Genomic DNA, 16,647 nt, shown 5'->3' on the forward strand with positions numbered 1-16,647 from the left:
TGATAACTTGGAAGCACCTTCCTTTATGGCTGGACAGTGAGCTCAGGGGATGGAGGTGGTGTGGCGGTGACCTTGCACAGTGAGCTCTGGGGAAAGGAACACAGGCTCAGCTGCTGGAGTGACTCATGACTTAACAGACGAGGGACGTCTGACTTGCTTCTTGCTCCTTCTGCCTTCGCCTGGTGTATGTCGTAAGTGATGCAGTCAGCCGTCTACTGTTTAAGGTTAGGATTGTGACTGACCTTAGATTAATAGGAGCTTCTTTAGCAACTGTCACCCAGGGCCCTCCAGCCAGGCACCCCATGGACTTGATTAAAACCAGAGGTTTGGGAGATTAGTCCCAGCATTGCATTACGTCTACAACTTGAGAAGGCTGAGGCTTTGTGCAGCAAGCTGAGTAAAGGTTGACACATTCCAAACTCCTTTCTTTTTAAAATGTAAAAGGATGGAGAGAAGGGTGGAAAGGCTGGATTTAACTTTACAAAAAACTTCTGGAGAGGAATCCCTTTTAAATGGTTATTTTCGCCATTGCCTCTAGTCATTTTTCTAAATAGAAATGGAAAATTAAAGAAAAAAAAAAGGAACAATCCAGCCTTTTAAAAAAAAATTATCATGCTGGGATCTCTAATTAAATCCCATTTTGAATTGGAAAACTCTGGTGCTCGCGGAGTTCTGTCTTTGCAAGCATAATGCAAATCCTGTGGTCACTGTGCCCAGTATGCTGCCTACACTCTGAGCCGTCTGCAAGGCTTATTGAGTAGTAAGTGCTGGCTGTTTCCTTTTTGTAAAAAAAAAAGAAACTCTACCATGTTATCCACATGAGTTAAATAAATTTGAGAAGTTGTTTTAAAACAGTGCTTCAAACTGATTGTCTGATGAATCTGTTACTTGACAGGATGGCAACAGTGTATGCAGTTATTTAAACTCTGAACAGGAACAAGGCTGGTTTTCAGTTTATATTGTTAAAACTGCATACCCATAGTCTGAGATGGACAAGTTATTTGCTGTCTTCATCATTTTTTCAGTCCTGTGGGAAATCTTAGATTCAGCCAACCTCATTTTTTAGTTCCTTTAGAAGAAAATCTAGTCCTGATCTTGCACATTGTGTTAGTCTGGCTTCACCACTTGCTGGCTCTGTGACCTTGGGCAGATTTCTAAGCCTCAGATTCTTTATCAAAATAGAGCTCAAACAAGTTACCATGGGCCACCAAGAGTGAAGTAATGTGTATACAGAATAAATTCGGCACACGTAGGTGCTCTGCAAATGATGGCTTCCTTCTTGATGTCATAAATGATGCAGTCAGCCACGAGCTTCCTGAAATGTTATCAAGGATATGACCCAGATGTTACACTCTTTCAAAATATTCATTCTGGCTGTCAGTGTGGTCAAAGAGGGAAGATAGTTACCTTATTTTATGAAAGGTTTTAGAGAGTATATTTTCTTATTGAGAGAAAGTGAGATTCGTAGACGGCTATATTTACTATTCATTAAAACATTTATTGTGTATCTCCTATATGTCACGCTTCTGTCCTGAGCACTAGAAGGTAGAATCCTAGAATTTGGCACTTGTCCTCAGGAACTAGTGGAAGGGACAAGAAAGTAAAGTGAAATCATAGCATCACATGGTGAGTGCAATGATAAATAAGCGCAGGGTCCTCAGAGAGCTCATAGGAGGGGGGGTGTTGAGGACATCTTCCTGAAGGAGAGAAAGCCAAGCAGTTTTTCTGAAGGATGAGTAGGATTTTACCAAGCAAAGAGGAATGGAAAGGATTTTCCAGGTAGAGGAACGTGACTTTTGGGGAGAAATGGACTATCAGAATTTGGGAATAGGGAGGGAAATATATTGGGAAGTGAAGTTGGGGTCCTGCTAAGGAGTTTGGATTTTATTTGAAGACTATGAGGGCCAATCAAAGAATTTTAAGAAGAGGAGTAACATTAGAAGTTGATTTTTATTTCAGCGTGACAGCTGGCATTTTCTTTGACTTTGTGTGCCATATAGGGAGTGTTTCTACCCATGCTTGCCCATCGTATCTTAGTTCTAGTAGTATTCAAATTAAAGTTCTAATGGAATTAAAGAAAAATGTTCTGGTTAAAGTAAGACTGCTTAATTCTGGCAGTCAGGGTAGGTAGTTGCAGTATTTTCCCTTGCCTCCCCCCATCAAAGCAGCTTTCTCTAGCAGAAATGATTTCAGTTTTTTAAAAGTGATTTCAAAAACTGGTAGTTCTTCTCTGACACTCTCAATGATATGAGCCTCTAATCATTTCCCTGAAAAAAAACGGAGGAGGACGAGTGGAACAGTTCTATTCCTTTTCTTTGTTTCTCTAAGAAGACATTAGTTATTATACAGGAGAGAGCTGAAGAGAAGGGCCATATAAGGAAACGAAATAGTTGCTCCAGGACCTGAGTAGAGTGAGTGCATAATAATGTATTTGCCAGAAACGTACTCTGTGTCAAGACTCGTTTTGGTAAACTTGTCTCCTTTCATTGGTTCCGGGATCTCAGTATGCTGTAATGCAGCTTTTTACCACCACAAAACATTCTGGGGCTGCCTCGTTTTGTTGTGAGAAGGCAGTATTGCTTTTTGAGTTATTACCCTGGCGGCTCTGTAAATTAGCCCATGCTGTCACTATGCCCTCTCTGAAGGGCACGTTGTACCCAAATGACTGCATTTAGGATGGACTCTTGCCACTCCCTGCTGCATGACACTTCTCACCATTTGTATCTGTGTCCAGTTTTTTTGTGTTCTTAAGTGTGGGCCACCCACAGATTGCCACCCAGGCTCTTTAGCCTGAGAAACTTGGGAAGGCTTCTGATCCAAACCCACCTTAACTCTAGAATTCCCCCTCATTTCAAACCCTAAATATCATGTGGCTCCTCCGCCACCTCTCCCCTTTTTTCTCATTTGCTTTTGCCAGACTCCTTGTTTCTTGAGGCTTCACTTTGGCTTCTCCCCCTCTTTTTTTTTTTAATATTCAAAGTTCTTCACAGCTAGTCCTTCTATAACTTCTTTTTTTTTCAGTCTTTTAAGGCTTTCTTTCTCAAGGTTTTTATGTCGTTTATTGAACTGCTCTTGAAGAATGGAAAAACCACATTGTTTAGCATCTACTTTGGGTCATTCAAATCCAGAGGGTCAAACAGTTGTTGAATACTAGTTATGTTTAGTCCTGGATAAGGTACTTGAGGGATTGCAAGAGCTCAGAGGCTATCATTATGGAGTGGAGGACAGGCACACTAAATAGCGTTAGATAGCAACTGAGATGATGCTTAGATGAGTGGTAAGAGGGACTTAATTCAGAAGAGAACCTGGATAATCATAATGGGGGAAAATTTATAGTCCTGTGTAAAGAATAACAAAGAATTTAAGACAGGCTAAGGAAGGTTCACCATTTTAGTGGATTTTTAAAAAAATGTTTATTTGGCTGCACTGAATCTTAGTTGCGGCACGTGGGATCTTTAGTTGCAGCATGCGGGCTCTTTTAGTTGTGGCATGTGGGCTCTTTAGTTGTGGAATGCGGGCTCCTTTAGTTGCGGCACGTGGGATCTAGTTCCCTGACCAGGGCTCGAACCCAGGCCCCCTGCATTGGAGTGCAGAGTTTTAACCACTGGACCACCAGGGAAGTCCCTTTAATGGATATTTATCTAGCTGTTTGAACATCACCATTTACACAATCATTGTATAAGTAAACCATGATAAAGTGAATCCTTAATGGGGTTATTTCTGCCCTACCTTAAAAATGAGAGTATTGACAAGATAGCAAGCAGGTACCCAGTGTTATTCCAAAAGGCAGTTTACAGGATCTACATGCATGAATTCAACTCAGTTTTGCACACACTCAACAATTTTGACATACTGGGGAAGCAGGGTGCTGTGATGGAAATAACACAAGTTGGGAGGCAGAGGGCTCTGGATTCAAACCCTGTTTAAGGCACTGACCTTAGGTAAGACACTTATCCTCCGAGAACTTGTTTCCTCATCTTTAGAATGAGCTATACCATCTACCTTAAAGTGTTGTTTTCAGGTTTTAATGAAATGTTGCATGGGCAGTCAGTCCCTAGTATTCTGACATATATTAAGCTAACACAAAGCAGGATAACTCATATTTTTTTGCGCACCTACTATGTACCAGACACTGTTCCAAGAATGTTAAGGGTATTAGCTTCTTTTTTTTTTTTAATAGATTTACTTTATTTATTTATTTATTGGCTGCGTTGCGTCTTCCGTGGCTGTGTGCGGACTTTCTCTAGTTGCCGAGGGCTTCCCATTGCAGTGGCTTCTCGTTGCAAAGCACAGGCTTCAGTAGTTGTGACACACAGGCTCAGTAGTTGTGGCACACGGGCTTAGTTGCTCCGCAGCATGTGGGATCTTCCTGGAACAGGGCTGGAACCCGTGTTCCCTGCATTGGCAGGCGGATGCTTAACCACTGCGCCACCAGGGAGGCCCCTAGCTTCTTTTTTTAATTGAGGTATAGTTGATGTACAATATTAGGTGTACAACATACTAATTCACAATTTTTAAAGGTTATATTCCACTTATAATTATAAAATATTGGTTATATTCCCTGTGTTGTACAATATATCTTGTAGCTTATTTGTTTTATATTAGTAGTCTGTACGTCTTAATCCCCATCCCTATTTTGCCCCTCCCCCCAGATATATTAACTCTTAATCCTTATAGCAACCCTAAGAGACAGGTACTTTTATTTCCATTTTACACATGAGGAAACTGAAGCAGAGAAATAACGAAACTTGTTCAAGGTCACGGAGTTAGCAAGTGACAGAGCCAGGATATCAATCTTGACAATTTGGCTTTAGTGCCTGCAGTCTTAACCACTGTGCTATACTGCTCTTGGCTATATATTAGTTCACGTTGCCACACCGCCCAATGATGATTCATGTTCGTTTTTACAAGTGAAAGTACAACTAAGTTGTTCAGATCCCAGATTGTCAGATTTGAAGGTGATCTTAATGTTTATCTAACTCAGCCACCCATCTGCTGCATGAGTCCTCTCTACAGCATCCCTGCCACATGGTCTTGAATCTGTAAACAAAGAGTCAATTATGTCCAGTATACCATACTTACTAAATTACAAAGTTAGATAAGTAGACTAATAAATGTTAAGAAGAAGGTAAAGAGAGGCTAGAATAAAGTTTTATAATTAATTTTAGATCATCAGGAAACTCTTCTGAACAGAGCATAGTTCCCTAAGTAATCCATTTGGTTGCTTTTAGTTTAAATCAAGAACACTTTTTCCTTGGAAAAGATTTTCCAACTCTTGGCCTTGCCTTTGACTTAACCTTTGTAAGAAAATCAAAAAGAAATTTGGCATTTTTTGCCCTATTTAAGCCATGCAGGTAGTAAAGCGGCCTCAGGACACTTGTTAGCCACTGTTTGCTCTGAATTAGGCCAAGGGAGTCTTCTCAAAACCAGGTTTTCCTAAAAGATATGTGAAAATTACATAAATATAGCATAATCATGGTATTGTGCTTTTTTATTCTCTCCTGGAATGGGATGTACAGGAAGCAGAACCATTCTCCTGAAAACCATAAAGCCTGATAGGAGTGTTTCCCTTGTCCCTCTTAGTTATATTCCACCTTTACATGGTGCTTTACTTCACCCTATTTCATCCTTGTGATAGCCCTCAAGGTTTTTCTCTCCCCTGTTTTGCAGAAAACAAGCGTAGGTCATTTAACGAGTATGCCTAACACCTCACATTAAGGGAGTGGACCAGGGCTAGAACCAAGGTCTTCAGACTTCACAACGTATAACTTTTCCACTGTAGAGTAACTGCTAAGAAGAAGAATGTGTTGGTCTACTCATGAGTTTGCCTTGAATGACTGCTTACTGATTTGCTCCACAACCATGGTGGCTGCTATGAAAGATAAAAGAAAAGCACACGACAAGTTCTCTGCCTTCCTGGAACTGACAGTCATTGGAAAGGCAAAATGTGTGCGTGTTATGCATCTCACAGACTTTTGCCAAAAGTTTCTATGTGCCCAGCACTGTTGTGCTAGATGCTGGGGGATATAAAGATGGATTTCTTGCCCTTGAGGGATTTACTATCTAGTGGAGGGAGAGACATAGATAAATAATTTAAATGTGCTATAATGATACAATAATATTAGTGCTTACCATGGGCCAAAATTTGTGCTCAATCCATTTTCTCTAATCCTCACACTTTTCATCTACAAATGAAGATAAAAGAGGCTCAGAGTTTAAATGATTTGGCCAGTAAGTGGCAAAGGTGAGATGCATTTATTTTTAATAATTAATTTGTAACAAAAAAATTGGAGGAACTGGAATACTCAAGTGGTTGTGATTAGCAAACCTGTATAGGAAGCTGACTTCCTGTCACATGGGTGTGTGAGCAAACCTGTATAGGAAGCTGACTTCCTGTCACATGGGTGTGTGAGCAAACATGGAGGTTGGAACAAAAGGAGTTAACTGAATTACACCTTTGGAATTGTCAATCCCAGATAGGGATGATCTCACCAGTGGTTCAGGTCACTGAATCTTTTGGTTACAAGCCCCCGCATCTGTCTTTACATAAGGAAAACCACACCAGTGGACTATACATTAGGCTAGAAGACTATGTCTTTCCCTCTGGTTGGTGTTCCAGCTGGCCTGGGAGGAGGGCCAGAGTTTAAACTCCAGGCTTTCTGACTTGAAACCTATATTCTTTCCACTGTACCATGTCCTTCCTTCCCTGCCTAAGGGTAAGCCCAGGGAAGGGTTGTCTGTGACTACCTCAGGGATTAAGGATTCACAGAGGATGAAGTGCTTAAACTGAGAATAGATGTTTGCCAAATGGGAAAGTGAAGGGCACCCCAGGCAAAAGGAACAGGACATACTACATAAAAGACATAGACACGTGAGAAAGCACAGAGTGTTTAGGGAGCTATAAGTGGTTTAGTGACAGATGGAATAGTGGGTTATGAGACAAATAAGTAGGTAGGGGCCAGATCACAGAAGTCTTTGCTAAGTAGTTTGGACTTCACTCTACGGGCAGTAGGAAGCCATTGAAGAAGTTTAACATCTCACATTCGTACATTAGAAAAATCGCCATTTGTAGCCTGAAGAGAGAATCACCAGTATGAAATAGGTCATAAAGGCCAAATTGCACCGGCACCTTGAGACAGAACAAGCTGAGGAAAAGCTTGTTCTATCTCAAGATGAACAAGTTTGAGGTTCGATTTAGTTCAGTTTTAGGCAAATGATTCTTTTGATCCCCTTGGAAACTCAGGACAGGAGAGAATTGGGAGTGACTTCAAATGTGGAATGATTAGCCTTTTGCTGGTTCATCTCATGCTTGGAAATCCTCTGGCTCTTGCCTGAGCCATGGTCCTCGTTAAACCATGGCGATGGGATTGGTTCCACGGTTCCACTAAGGATCCATGTAGGCTGTTCTCTGACGCACGAACACACACTCTGATTTAGACCTGGAACTGACTGCATCTCCCTGGAATTCTTTGGGCCAAAATGACCCATAGTCCCAGACTGGTCAACCAAACTCATCCTATGAATAATGAATAAATATGACTAAAGTCATATTTATTGTACACCTGTTCCATGCCTGGTGTTTATACTTTATCATTTATTCCTCACAATTTTGTGAAGTGTAGATATCAGCCCAATTTTGTGAATTAGGAAATTAAGAGAGGCTACCACCAGGCTAGCATACAGTAGAGCTGGGGGACTTGAGGGGCAGACTGAGTGTCCCGTTGTCATCCACTCTCCAGTGGGGTGGAGCTCAGTAAGCAGTCTTGCTTATCGTAACTAGGGTTCACGTCAGGCACTCACTGAACAGCCATTATACTTGGGATTGTACAATGATATGATTCTACTCTAGCAGTGAGTTCTTGCTGCAAACTCCTAAACTCACCCCTAAAATAAGGGACCAGCTATCTTGAAGCCTCTGCATGAAGTCCCCCACCCTTACTTAGAATCGTACATAACTCACAACATGAATTACGTGGCTTCCCAACCAGTAATACGTTAGTAGCAGCAGAGCGGTTAGAGAGGGTCGCTTTTTGCTCTCAGCAAGTACTTGTCACTTCTTGGTTTTGTAGAAAGTACTTGGATTTTAGAGACAGATTGGAGCTCAGTGCCCATTCACCACCAGTGTGACTTCTCGAAAGTCACTGAACTTCCCTGAGCCTCAGTTTGCTCATCTCTAAGATGAAGATAATATCTATGTCAAGATTAGTGTGAGGATGAGAGATCATGAAATGTCTGGTTCATAGTGCTTGGTCAGGAAATGATTACTATCATTATTTTCAAAGCAGTGCTTTGGGCTTTAATCTTCCCTATGTGAGAAAAATGAGTTGTCATCCTTCATTTGTTTGTTTTTCAACTAATCTTTATTAGGGTATCTACTTTATGTTATAAACAACACTTTGGACTATCAAAACTGATGTTCTGCCAAAGTGAGGAGGGAGTGTTTCAATGGGCAGCCTTGTGATCTGCTCACCTGTCCAATCCATGACCCCCTTGATCCACCAGCACCCCTCCCTCTCGGCGGGCTGCTGTGTCATTCTGCATATGTTCTGAACTCTTGTTTCAACCACGTTTCTACTTGAAAGAGTTTAGAGGAAAGTCAGTGGTCTGAGTGCACATTCGATTTCTCCAAGTACAGGCATCAGAGGGCGCCTTTATAAATGAAAAAATAAACAGATCTTCGGCAGTGAAGAGGCCTCCCTCTGCTTCGCCCAGGGATGGGGGTGGGGTGCTCAGGCAATAGTCACGCCTGCAGTTTGAGCCCATCTGTGTTTTCTGTCCACCTCCTGAGTACTGTCCCCTTGCGGTTTGCATCATTCCCAGACACAAGCCAACTCCAACCCTCCTCAATCCACTTGGTCAATAGCTGTCTTATTTAAACACACCCCCTCTCTCTTTGGGCGCCAGATGTGAAGTTTCAAGGCAGTAGAGGCCAGGCTGGCTAATGCTGGGACACCTGCTTTAGCAGGCAAGCCAGTCAGCTGCTGCTTCTGATGATGTTGGCCCCTTTTCACGGACTTCACGAGGGTTTCACCCCACCAGGCATACACACAGGCAGCTGAAGGAACCTCATGAATTATGGTTTTGTTTGTTTACTTAGGGCAGGCAGCGTGGTGTAGTGGAAAGAGCCTGCACTTGGAAGCAGAAAACATGGGTTTGAGTCCTCACCGGTTTTGTCTTCAGAGCATCTCTTTCTTCATAGATATCACTATCTCATATGTTATATAAGTGTTGTTTGTTTATCTGCTTATCTCCTCCACTACAGGTAGTTTAAGTCCTAGGAGGTCAGGGCCTGCTTTGGCCATCGTTCTATCTCCAGCACCTAGGACAGTGCCTGGAACATAGTAGGCTCAAGATTTTTTGAATGAATGAATGAATTTAAAACTGCCTCTTCCACTCATTGGCCATGTGATCTGGGAAAAGTCATTTTTCTTCTCTGGGCCTTCATTTTGTCAGCTGTAAAATGAAGCCATTATATCTCTATCCCTGATGCTCTAAGATGATAATAATTCATTCATTTAAAAAATTACCTTGGGACGTCCCTGGTGGCGCAGTGGTTAAGAATCCGCCTGCCGGGCTTCCCTGGTGGCGCAATGGTTGAGAGTCTGCCTGCTGATGCAGGGGACACAGGTTCGTGCCCTGGTCTGGGAGGATCCCATATGCCGCGGAGTGGCTGGGCCTGTGAGCCATGGCCGCTGAGCCTGCGCGTCCGGAGCCTGTGCTCCACAACGGGAGAGGCCACAACAGTGAGAGGCCCGCGTACCGCAAAAAAAAAAAAAAAAAAAAAAAAAGCTAAGCCTGTGTGCCACAACTACTGAGCCTGTGCTCTAGAGCCTGCGAGCCACGACTACTGAGCCCGCGAGCCACAACTACTGAAGCCCACGCGCCTAGAGCCCGTGCTCCACAACAAGGGAAGCCACTGCAATGAGAAGCCCACGCACAGCAAAGAAGAGTAGCCCCCGCTCGCCGCAACTAGAGAAAGCCCGCACACACAGCAACGAAGAGTAGCCCCCACTCGCTGCCACTAAAGAAAAGCCCACGCGCAGCGACGAAGACCCAACGCAGCCAAAAATATATAAATTTATTTAAAAAAAAATTACGTTGTGTCTCTGGGCTGGGCACTCTGCCAAGCCCTGACACTACACAGTCATGAGCAAGTCAGAAATAGAACCTGCCCTCATGAAGTTTTGAGAGGGAGAGGAAACCAGATAAATTATGGCGTAAACAGGTATTGAAGGACCATTGTGATAAGCCTTATGAAGGATCTGTAGCAGGCACTAAGACAGGATATAATGGGGGGACCTAACCATGTTGGGGATCGTCCGGGAAGATAACCTGGTAAGAGTGACATTTAAGCTTAGACTTTACAGATAAGTAGGAGTTGGCCAGGCAAAGGGGGTACAGGATTTCAGGCAGAGGGAAGAGCACACGTGAAAACGCTGGGGGAGGAATGTCTATCTCCAGCACCTAGTGACTGCACAGTGACTGACAGGGAGGTTGTACCCATGATGAGGCCAGAGAAGTAGGCTGAGCCAGACTGTTGGGAAGCTTGAGGCTGTGGGAAGGATTGTGTCATTCTAAAGGCAGAGAGAAGCCATGGAAGACAATCCGTGTCATTACAGAGAGAGCCCTAGTACAGACAAAAGGGAAAGCTGGGCGCCCTCCTTACACGCCTGTCCAAGATAATGGGCAGATTTTACCCCATTTTATAGGTGAGAAAACGGCCCAGAGAGGGCAGATGACCACTGGGCAAGTCAGTGGCAGAGCCTCACCTTAGACATTTCAGTCCACTCCTCTCTATACCCTATCGCTTTACAGAGCTGAGAGCTTTTTCTCCCTCTAAAATCCTCCAGATGGCTAGGATTTGGACCTAAATACCTTGTAATAGTAACTCTTATCTGAAAATTGAATGTCTCATAAGCCACTTTTAAGCAAGCCGGATAGAGACAAACTTCTCCTGAGCATTATGCTTGCATTTGGGGTAACTGCAACCAAATCTTTGATGTATTTAAGTTATCCTTAGGATCGATTCCTAGGAATAGAATTACTGTGTCAAAGGATATGCATTTTTTATTTTATTTTATTTTATTTTATTTTATTTTATTTTATTTTATTTTATGCGGTACGCGGGCCTCTCACTGTTGTGGCCTCTCCCATTGCGGAGCACAGGCTCCAGACGCACAGGCTCAGCGGCCATGGCTCACGGGCCCAGCCGCTCCGCAGCATGTGGAATCTTCCTGGACCGGGGCACGAACCCATGTCCCCTGCATCGGCAGGCGGACTCTCAACCACTGCGCCACCAGGGAAGCCCAAGGATATGCATTTTTAAGACACATTGCAGACGGCCCCCTCAAAGCTTGTACCGATTTGATGTTCATTGTCAGTACATGAGAATGACCTTCTCACTGCTTCAAGTAACATGAAACTGAGTTGCCATGTGTATGGCTGATTTATTTTGTTGTGCAGTGGAGGCTAACACAACATTGTAAAGCAACCATACTCCAATAAAAATTAAAAAAAAAAAAAAAAACTGAGTTGCCAGCCATACTTAATTTTCTCCCTTAGAGACAGGAAATACAACAAGACTTTGACAATTTTAATTGAGGAAAGAAGATGAAGCTTTAGAAATGGTGTCCAGTGGAGGCAGGAAACTCCCCAAGGCCTAGGAGGAAGCTGAAAGTTACCTCACGTGGGGTCGGGTCATTTGCTGACAGCAGGGCACTCCTGTGCAGCTGCTGCTGCTCAGAACTTGGTGTGGTTCCTGGAGACGTAAGCAGAGGGTCTATGAAGCCGATAGAGCCCTGTGGACTGGGGACATTAAAAGTCCTGAGAAGGAAGAAAAAACTCCAGCAGAAGCTAAGTCGGTAGGGAGAGCAGCATGAGTTATCACTGCCAGCAGACTCGAGAGAGTATCATAAAGGGCTTGTTAGTTCACCGAGTGGGGTCACTAACAAGAGTGACCCCAAGAGTCAGAGATCTTGCCGGTCATTTCCCTCACTTGGCTGGTGTGATAGACCTGTATCTTTATCTCCTACAGGGCCTTGCACAGAGTCCTTGCTCTGGGTATGTTTCAGGGCCAAGGGGACTTTTCAGTAATTTGCTGTTAATTCAACAAATATTTAATGTGTTAGGAAGTGGAAATAAAGTGAAGATTAGGATGACCGTGGTTTGTGATCCTGCAGAGTTTACAATCTAGCGAGGGTTAACTATAGGTAAGAACTAATTACAATATTTAAGAGAAGGGCTATGAGAGAGAAGTACAAGACGTCATAAAAATATATCAGAAGGGGCCCCAAGTCCAGACCTGGTGGATATGGTAAGGGTGCAGGGTGAATTCCAATGAGTACAGGGACTGTGTATACCTTGTTCATTGCTGTATCACAGTACCTGCTACATGATGGGTCCTCCATAAATGTTTGATGAATGAATGAACAAAAGAATGAGTGAATAAAGTTATGCCGATATCTAAATTGGTAAGACAGAAAGGATAGAAGTCCAAGTCAAGGATAGAAATAATGTTCCATACAGAGATAAAGGCAGTGTGAAGGCCTGGATAGATTAAGAAAATAGTTCAATGTGGCTGAAGAAAGTCAAAGAAGCTCAGAGTGGCAAGATTCAAGGCTGAAGAGGTAAAAGGAGGTCTTATACTAAGGAGTTTGGATTTTTTTCTTAAAGGAAATAAGAAATCAAGGAAAGTTATTAAGCAAGGAAGTGATACAATCAGATGATTGTTATTGTGTGTCAGCTGTATATCAGAGACTTTACATATAGCAGCTCTTTTTTTCAGAACAACCTTACAAAATATATATTATCCCCTATTTTATAGATGAGATTATGTGGTTTACCTAAAGTCAAATAACACATGTGGGATTGAAATCCATGCCTGTCTGAATCCAAAGCCTGTGTATTCTTCCCATATATCCCACTGCCTCCGTTGTGTCTGATGTTCTCACTTTCATTTCCTGTTATGGACAGTGCCCTTCACCTGGTCCTTGGCTCCAAGAACACCATCCTCTAGCCAAGCATGTCACTAGCTGGTTAGGACAACCCCAAGCCTACAGGCTGGGCCATTACTGTGTGGGATGCTGAGAGCTTGTGGCTTCAGATATGATTCTTCACCTGTCCGTTGATCTGTTTGCCTTTTCCATCACATCTGTCCAACAGAGATTTTAACACACTGTAACATAACTGCAGTGATAAGAATCATTTGTGACGCTTGTGCAAATGCTCTACGCACTAAGATCAGGAATTGATATGTATTACTTCTTTTCATCTTGACAGCAACATTTTGATTTAATTATTATAAGCCTCAATTTTCTCATGTCAAAATCAGGCTAAGAGAGTTTGACTTGCCCAAGATCACACAGTTAAAAAATGGCAGATTTCTGCTTCTGGTCACACAGAGTAACTGGTACTGAATTAGCCGTCCCATCACGAACAACTACAAAACTGGTTACAACATATGGAAAAATTGTTTTCAGACACTGGACCACAGGCAAAGTAGGAATATTATCCCTAATAGAAAGAAAACAAATATGATGTGCCTCATTATCACCCAATTTGGAGACATTTTCTAGACGCTGATGCAGGGAAGGGGTTGCTAAACAGAACATTTGTTAAGAAGAAGAAACAGAAAGTGAAGTTCAGGGTTACTGTGGCAGCTGAAATTTGCAGGGCAGGGTTTCAGAGAGACGAGCTGCATAGCAAAGGAGCTCCAGAAGTATGCATAGGTGTCCCCGACACATGCAGAGGAAGATGCGCCATAAGGCCAGGCAGGGAACAGCTACTGGAGAACTGTGAGCTGAACAACTACCATTGCATGCAGAGAGCTAAGGTATGGCTGAGTTGTAACTAGTCAGAATATAGAGGTCTCACTGGGTACTCCGCACATTCAATAGAACTCTCAGAAAGACCAAGCCCTAAGGTCAGGGCTAATCTAGCCCTAGAGTAAAGGCTACTCTGGACGCACCCTCACAAACACCAGTCTCAAAAGGATCAAGCTCATGCACAAGTAAATTATCTGCCCGCCAGAGCAAAACTCAACACCCCATTAAAGAAGACAACAAAATCCAGACACCCAACAATGTAGCATCCATGATGTCCAGCATAAAAATAAAATATTAGTAGACATGCAAAGAAGCAGAAAAATATGACTCATAACCAAAAGAAAATAATGTGATAGAAACAGATCTGTGAATGATATTAATGTTGGAATTAGCAGACAAGGAGCTTAAAATAGTTATAAACGTGTTCAAGGCATTAGAGAAAAGTATAAACATAATGAGGGAAAGTAAGGAACCTCAACAGAGAACTGAAAGTTATAAAAAAGACAAATAGAAACGATAGACTGGAAAATATAATTTTTTAAGATGTCACTGCTTGATCTATGGATTCAATGCAATCCCAATCAAAATCCCAGCAAGTTATCTTGTGGACATAGACAAAGAGATTTTAAAGTTTATTTGGAGGCTTCAAAGATTCAGAACAGCCAACAATATTGAAAGAGAAGAACAAAGTTCAAAGTCACTATCTGACTTCAAGACTTACTATAAAGCTATAGTAATCAAGACAATGTGATGTTGATAAAAGAATAGACAAAAAAAATCAATGGAACAGAATAGAGAGCCCAGAAGTAGATCCATATAAATATAGTTAACTGATATTTGACAGAGGAGCAAAGACAATACGATGAAGCAAAAACAGTCTTTTAAACAAATGGTGCTGGAACAGCTGGACCTCCACACACAAAAAAATGAATCTAGACACAGACTTTACACCCTTCACAAAAACTAACTCAAAATGGATCATAGACCTAAATATGAAACGCAAAACTGTAAAACTCCTAGAAGATAACATAGGAGAAAACCTAGATGATTGTGGGTATGGGGATGACTTTGTAGACACAACATCAAAAACACAATCCATGGGGCTTCCTTGGTGGCGCAGTGGTTGAGAGTCCGCCTGCCGGTGCAGGGGACACGGGTTCGTGCCCCGGTCCGGGAAGATCCCACATGCCGCGGAGCGGCTGGGCCCGTGAGCCATGGCCGCTGAGCCTGCGCGTCCGGAGCCTGTGCTCCGCAACGGGAGAGGCCACAACAGTGAGAGGCCCGCGTACCACAAAAAAAAAAAACAAAAAAAAAACACAATCCATGAAAGAAAGAATTGATAAGCTAGACTTAATTTAAATGAAAAATTTCTGCTCTGTGAAACACACTGTTAAGAGAATGAGAAAACAAGTCACAAACTGGGAGAAAACATTTGCACTAGATATATCTGATATAAGACTGTTATCCAAAATATACAAAGAACTCTTAAAACTCAACAGTAAGCAAAAAAAAAACTCAACAGTAAGAAACTGAACAACCCAATTTTTTAAAAAAGTGGACAAAAGATTTAAACAGACACCTCACCAAAGAAGAAATACGCGTTGAAATAAACATTAAAAGATGCTCTATATCATATGTCATTAGGGATTTACAAATTAAACAATGAGATACTACTACACATCTATTAGCCCAAAATCCAAAACACTGACAATACCACATTCTGGCAATGATGGGGAGCAATAGGAATTCTCATTCATTGCTGGTGGGAATGCAAAATGGTAAAGCCACTTTGGACAGGGTCTGGCAGTTTCTTACAAAACTAAACAGTCTTACCATAATGAGCCAACAATGGTGCTCTTTGATATTTACCCAAATCAGTTGAAAACTTATGCCCACACGTGAAAATCTTATATCCACACAAAAACCTGTACATGGATGTTTAGGGCAGCTTTACTCACACATGAAGTAAAAACTAACAGAACTGGAACTTCCCTGGTGGTGCGGTGGTTAAGAATCCGCCTGCCAATGCAGGGGACATGGGTTCGAGCCCTGGTCTGGGAAGATCCCATATGCTGTGGAGCAACTAAGCCTGTGAGCCACAACTATTGAGCCCGCGCTCCACAACTACTGAAGCCTGCATGCCTAGAGCCCGTGCTCTGCAACAAGAGAAGCCACCACAATGAGAAGCCCAAGCACCACAACAAAGAGTAGCGCCCGCTCGCTGCAGCTAGAGAAAACCCACCCGCAGCAACAAAGACCCAACACAGTCAAAAATAAATAAATTGATATTTAAAAACCCCTAAGAACTGAAAAAAGAGATAAATCCACAATTTAGAAGGATATACAATGATGAGGGCAGGCCTTCTGGAATGGCAAGGTAAGAAGCTCAGAAGATGCTCTTAAAAAAACCAAAACATCAAAACTGGACAAAATTGTCAAAAACAAAAATGATCAAAGGCTTACAACAAACTGAGAAGTGTTGATTCATGAAATATTACTGAACCTTTGGTAAGAAACGTAAGCAATCTGTGACATCTTAGCCTGTGGCAGCTTCTAACCCTTTCCCCTCACACCACCACCCCAGCTCAGTCATTGTGGTAATTGTTCTACAGGGAGAGGCAAGCCATGAAAAACTGCAGCTTTGTTTCAGGAAGGGTCTCACTTGATTTGGAGCAGAGCTTGAAAAACCCCATGCCTGGGGCATTGAGAGAAACAGTAGCAATTTTGGTGACAAACAAACAGGGAAGGCCAACAACTCAGGTAGCCCGATTTTGAGGTGTTGGTTGGGGCAAGCAAAGAAATTTAACAGGGATATACCAGGAAT

At 42.5% G+C, this 16,647-nt stretch overlaps 1 protein-coding gene across 1 annotated transcript in view; it reads left to right on the top strand.

Moving 5' to 3' along the window:
* The window catches only part of POLD3 (DNA polymerase delta 3, accessory subunit), a 77,659-nt gene that overhangs the window by 40,748 nt on the left and 20,264 nt on the right, over nucleotides 1–16,647 (top strand). The window contains exon 13 of the transcript XR_002647418.3: nucleotides 1–16,647. This exon is cut by the window's right edge and continues 20,264 nt beyond it. The gene's annotated coding sequence lies outside the window, so the exon portion shown is untranslated.

Source organism: Delphinapterus leucas, chromosome 7, assembly GCF_059928025.1.
Source record: "Delphinapterus leucas isolate spDelLeu-1000000601 "Yukka" chromosome 7, BTC_Dleu_Yukka2, whole genome shotgun sequence".
Taxonomy (NCBI): Eukaryota; Metazoa; Chordata; class Mammalia; order Artiodactyla; family Monodontidae; genus Delphinapterus; species Delphinapterus leucas.